The following is a 6,183-nucleotide window of genomic DNA, read 5'->3' on the forward strand; positions in this document are numbered from 1 at the left end:
TGTGTGTGTGTGTGTGTGTGTGTGTGTGTGTGTGTGTGTGTGTGTGTGTGTGTGTGTGTGTGTGTGCAATACCAGTCATCATTTAACCCCCTCCCTATCACTGTCTGAGGTTTTGGGGTGTTAACACCTGTTCATACCGTCATACTCATACACTTGTAGCTGAGAAACTGCATACCAAAATATCACCAAACAATGTCAAAATATTCACTTTTAATACTGGAAGTGAATACAAATTCAGTAAATGCAATAAAAAGAAAAAAAAAGTACACACACTCACACACACATATGCCCGAAATTCTGACTTGAACTAATTTAATTACATGTAAATTGTTCATTGAATTTTTCTATGCAAGTGCAATTTAAATTGCTACATTTAACAGGATCTGGTCCAATAAAATTGTACCTGATTGTTATACTTTTTGTACTTATTTAAATAAATAAACCTTTGATTTTTATACATTTCAGATGCGTTTCATCCAAAATTCTGGCTTCATTTTAATTGTGGTTGAAGAAAAGGTAGATAATGATCATTCAAAATACAAATTATGTTATGGAATAAACGGAGTTCATAATGTTGACTGATTATTTGAGGTAACCTTTATAGCAAACCAAATACTGTTCATTTGCTTAAAGTTATTTATTATTATTCATAAAAAATATATGATTAAACTGTAAAAACTGTGGAAAAACTGCTAATATAAAAGCATTCACAGTGTTTAATTAACATCAAAAGGCAGCCTGTGCTCTTCAATTCAGTTTGCATTTTTTTTAACTATGTAGCACTAATTCACAACAACAGCACCCTCAGAGCGCTTTATAATTGTATGGTAAAGACTCAGGTTCGGACTCAAACCCGGGCCACTGCTCTCTGACCGTATGGCATGCAGTTGCCTGCTGACTCACAGGTACTAAAGTAGTACCTGTTACCCATCTATTCACAACTTAGACACAGCTTACACTAAGTTTTAAACCTAAATTTTTCAATTACACTATATGGACATGCTTTCTGTCTCCAGGGAAGTTATGTCCCCCCAGATGTAACACACACACAGGCTTCAGCTAGTTAAGACAAAGCTCATATGTGCATTCATGCATGGCTTTATATGCTTTATAAAAGACCGTGTGTGTGTGTGTGTCTTCTGATCATGTGTGTGTGCTGGTGTGGAGGAGAAGGGGGACATTATTGCAGTGGGTGGACAAAGGTGGGGTGTGTATGTGTGTGTGTGTGTGTGTGTGTGTGTGTGTGTGTCTAGCGTGGTACAGTAGCTTGAACCCCCACCCACCACCTGCAACACCACCAGCCCATATGGCAGTAGACAGCAGTAATAATCATGGAAGTGGAGCAACAGGCCCTGAGCCTCACTAATCCTCAGCCACACTCCGACACGTGCCACACTGATGCATACACCCACCCTATGGACACACACACACATACACACACACACTGAATGGTACTGAAGGTACCATTTATATATGCAATCATGCATACACACACACAGTCTCACAAATGCATATACTAACGAACAGAACAGAGTAGAATCACAAGGAACGTTTATTGCTCTGTAGCGGGTGGAGCTGCCACTGTTGTCTCAGTAGGTCCTGGTTTATCTTGCTTCATTAAGAACACTGTGCCAAAATACACATAAACAAACACACACACACATCTTGCATTTACAGAACATCTTTCTCTCTATCAACGCTGTTTTTACGCTGCACACAGTTTCTGTTTAATCTCAGTTATGAAGCCATCGATTTCATGTTAATATTGTAACACATCGCCACAGGAGCACAAAGAGTTCTTTCTGATCAGCAGAAAAGCACCTTGGCTTCGTGCTCGTCCAAAGGCACATGCACTCGGCACACAAACAGAGTCGCGCGCACTCGCTCGGTACACATACACACACAGAAAACCTTTTACGTGTGACGCACAAGGAGACAGGGCGACAATGGCGCTCTTATTGTTAATTGGCTGTTTAATCCTGAGGAATGTGTGTGATTAGTACCCACCGGTGGGTCAGGATCTTGCTCAACACTCTTGTTCACAATGGACAGGCTGTAACAGAGATGTGAGAGTGAGCAGGCGCGCAAATGCACACTTGTGCACACACTCGCACAGAAGGACAAAGGTGTGCAAATAGTGGTGCATGGGTATCACATAAAACACACACATATACACAGACAATTGAGCATCAATACACATGTGCAGATTGAGAGGCCCTCTCACAAAGTACTAAAGTGACCACACATACACAGCAATCTACCCAGCATGCAACTCAGTGGCAAAGAAAAACCATAATTGTGATTTCAATCATATAGTACTGCTCATGCAAGGGACATACAATTTGCAGGAAACACAATATATAGATGTAGCTACACATCTGCATGTGTGTGTGTGCTCTTTTTTTTTTAACAATCACACCTTCACAGCAGAAATGAAAGCCATCTCAGAAGAGCTGGAGGCTACATCATGAGCATTGTCTGATGGTCATGAGACTGACTGCACGCTAACCCATATTCTCTTTTGCCTTCTTTTGTCAGCAAAGTAAAACGCTTTTTTAATGCCACAATATTCAACACAAGTGTAACTTTATATGTAAAAATTCACCCATTGTGTAAGTGTACTGGTAAGTGAGGTAAGCCACTGGTTGCACTGAAATGCAACGTGTCCTTAACGTTGCTTGTTTCGATGTTGTTTGTCAAGATTCAGAGGACACTTAGAGCACGCTACAGTGGCCTGCCTGCATCATGGGGTCCACTGTGCTGCTGATGCATATTTACAGGAGTGTAAAAAGGTTATGATGGACAGAAAGGAAGGGTTAATGGGACAGCCAAGACTGGTTACAGGTGGATTGCTGGGTCCTGTGTGTGTGTGTGTGTGTGTGTGTGTGTGTGTGTGTGTGTGTGTGTGTGTGTGTTCTGTAGGAGGTCCAACCAGGCTGCATCACTGCTGACACACTGCTGCTGGTAAATCCAGCTTAGTGTGTCTAAAACAGGCCTACGAAATCTGCCACAGGGCACCTAATGCTAGGGCCGCTGTCACCCTCAATCACTCACACACACCTAATCCCCACGCTGTGACCCCACACACACACACACACACACACACACATGGCCAGTGCTCTGGGCCCATTTAGCTTGGCAGGCACTCACAGTACCAGGAGACACCAGCCACAGGGTCAACATTTCATATGGTGGGGGAGTGATGGGGGAAAAGGAAGGGTAAATGCGAGGTAGAGGGGTATGAGCTGCAGGAGTTCAGGCATGGAGGTAAGAAACAGGTGGCATTAGCGCTTGAGGTATGGCCAGAACAGAGAGAGGAGCAGAACAGCTGTGAGGTGAAGGTGCCTGAGGAAAAAAGAGGGTTATGGGGCTGCGAATACGAGAGGAGAAGTGGTGTGTTTGTAGGGATGAGAAAAAAAGGCACAGGGAAAAATGAAGGGTATGTGGTGAGGAGAGGACATGGGAAAAGATACTTAGGGGCGTCTGAGTACAAATCAAGTCAAAAATTAAAAAGGCACCACTTTGTTAAATACACCATAGAATAAGACGAGCAAGTCTTGATAGCAGTGGGCAGGGGTAGGACCTTAAGAGAAAAAAAACTATAAAGATTATTTATGAAAATGCACATATATATAAATTAACTGTTTAATTATTCTTAAAGTTTTATAAAACATCTAGTATTCAATAATACACCATAAGAAAATGAAAGGGGAGCGGTCTTATAGTTAATTGTGTGTGGTGATATTTCTTTTCCATTACAAAGTCTTTGTTTTTTCAAATTTAAAGATCCACTTCCGTCATTTTCTTTCCAATCCTGTAAATCTTCTGTCATGTCTTCTTTTCCCATAAAAAGCTTCACTTACATCTTCTACTGTAATTAATTTTAAAACAGCTTAAAATAGGACCTCCCTTTCCACCTTCCTCTGTCCTACTGTGTGGTAATCCCTAAATTAATCTCAAGAACAGATTGGTCTTTTTCATTAAAGATATTTTGTTACTGCAGTTTGAAACTTAAATGAAGAGACCATTCACATTGCTGTTATATAACCCCTGTGCTAGAGTTATAGACTGTATATAAAAGATGGACACTGCTACCAGCTCTGAAAAGTGACATAGATCTGTCCTTTTAATAGCCAGAATGGGTGTGACTTGAGTCCAATTGTGTAGAGGTCTAGGGGAGAACATCCCTTCAGTTTTCTTGCTGTTTGATCTCAGTAAACACGTTTTAATTAGTTATGATCTCAATTGCTAGTTGCAAATCATATATTATATAACAAAATGCTTTATGTGCTAATCACAGACTTAATTAAAGTAAAAAAGGAGGATAAAGCAGGATATGCTTCACTTTGTTTGACAAATTGCTAGCTAATCAGCATGCAGTGGCTTCTCAGTCTGCTTTATGGTGGCCATGTCCATCTTTTGTATACAGTCCATGGCTGTAACAGTCAATGTTTCTGCCAGAATAAAGTATCTAAAAACTGGGGACTGGAACATGTAAAGGTTCCAGTACTCCAACTACTTTTGCGGTGTGGATCCACTAAGTATAGCTAGCATATCTACGAGTTCAACACTTTTATTGGTGGAGACTTTTTCATGTCTGCCTGCATTTATGTAAACTGTGAACCTGCCAGTGCTGACAGCGTTCTTTGTGCTCTGTGTTTTTCCAGGTTCCTGGGCATGCAATGCAGCAATGGGGGTTGAAGAGCCAGCTGGTTTTACCGGTTAAAATACTAAACTGAAAGATTTACACACACGCACATATATGTTTATGTGCCAACGCTTATACCTTTATACACAATCTTATGTTATCTAAGAAGTACAGAAATGCTCCCATAAAGTAATTGAAGGCGAGACACTTAAAGCCTATCAATGCAACTTAGGACCGTGCTCCAACCACTAGGAGCTTTAACAAGACTAGCAGGGCTTTTTGATGCTCTCAGTCTAAATCCTTAATGTGTCTGCAAACAAATTGAGAATCTAGTCTTTAAATATCCTTCTTCTCAGTCCTGTAAGCCTTCAAATGACCTTAAAGTATTAATCTTATCTTTAAAATGTATTATTGGATGGGCATTGGTAAAGTTACATTACATAGCACCAGTTCACAACAGCAGTTATCTCTATGAGCTTTACACTGTAAGGTAAAGACCCTGAAATATCAGATGTAAATTCTAATGAATGGAACAACCCCCAGACCACTTGGTGACTGTGGGAAAGAAGAGACCTCAGCAGGCTGTGGGGCAGCTGGGGGTGGTAAGGAAACAGGACAGCACAGAGGAGCAAAGAGAGCTCATAAACAACAAACAAGATGAAACACAAACTACTGGAAACTGCTGCAGAACAAACACGTGTATGATGTATGATGGCTACCATAGAGATATTGCAACGGTACAGTATTTGTTTAAGACAATTTCAGGGCAGTGAATACTGTGAAACTACTTGGCAGGTAAGTAATAAATATTGTTGTCAATGAGAGAATCAGCATTATTAATAATGTAGGATCACAGTTTAACTTCTGTAAAGTAACAGGATATTCATGTAATCTGCTTCTAATAATAAAGTAAAAGCATAAACACGCTGCTGTTCTCTGTCATTGTACGTGTTCATTTTAAGAGTGAATATGTGCGTGCGTGGCTGAGAAACACTTATCCTTTCAGACTGCCAGGTGACATTTTGTAAATGGTGGGTCACAGTGTGTCTTTCTGGTGGACTGGCAAGACACACAACAAGGGACAAATAACAAAGTGGAAATGCACGATTGGCAGTGTGACACACATACAGACACGCAATCCCCAAAGACTTGGAAGCGTAATAGTTTACAAGAGTCAAAATAGATTTCTGTAAATAGAAAAGTACAAAGAAGAACAAATTCTGTTATGAAATACTCAGAGGCTGGAAGCAGGCACACCACTGCCATCTAGTGGTCACAAGAAGAAACGCAGGACATTCAACAGTGAATAACAGGCAGAGAAGCCACATACATTTCAACACAAGAGCCTCATAAACTGTGATTGCTTTTTAAAATTAAATCTGCTTTAGCTGCAGCTAACATAAATGAACACATGAATGTTTCTAATGGCCTCATTACTCTACCCCGTCTAAATCCTGGATCCTTAGTTCTTGCTCATGAATACGTATCCTTATCCTTAATCCGTTCACGTTAAACCAACACACGACATTGCTCAG

Source organism: Pundamilia nyererei, unplaced genomic scaffold (assembly GCF_000239375.1).
Source record: "Pundamilia nyererei isolate P.nyererei 1_Seehausen unplaced genomic scaffold, PunNye1.0 scaffold00323, whole genome shotgun sequence".
Classification (NCBI taxonomy): domain Eukaryota; kingdom Metazoa; phylum Chordata; class Actinopteri; order Cichliformes; family Cichlidae; genus Pundamilia; species Pundamilia nyererei.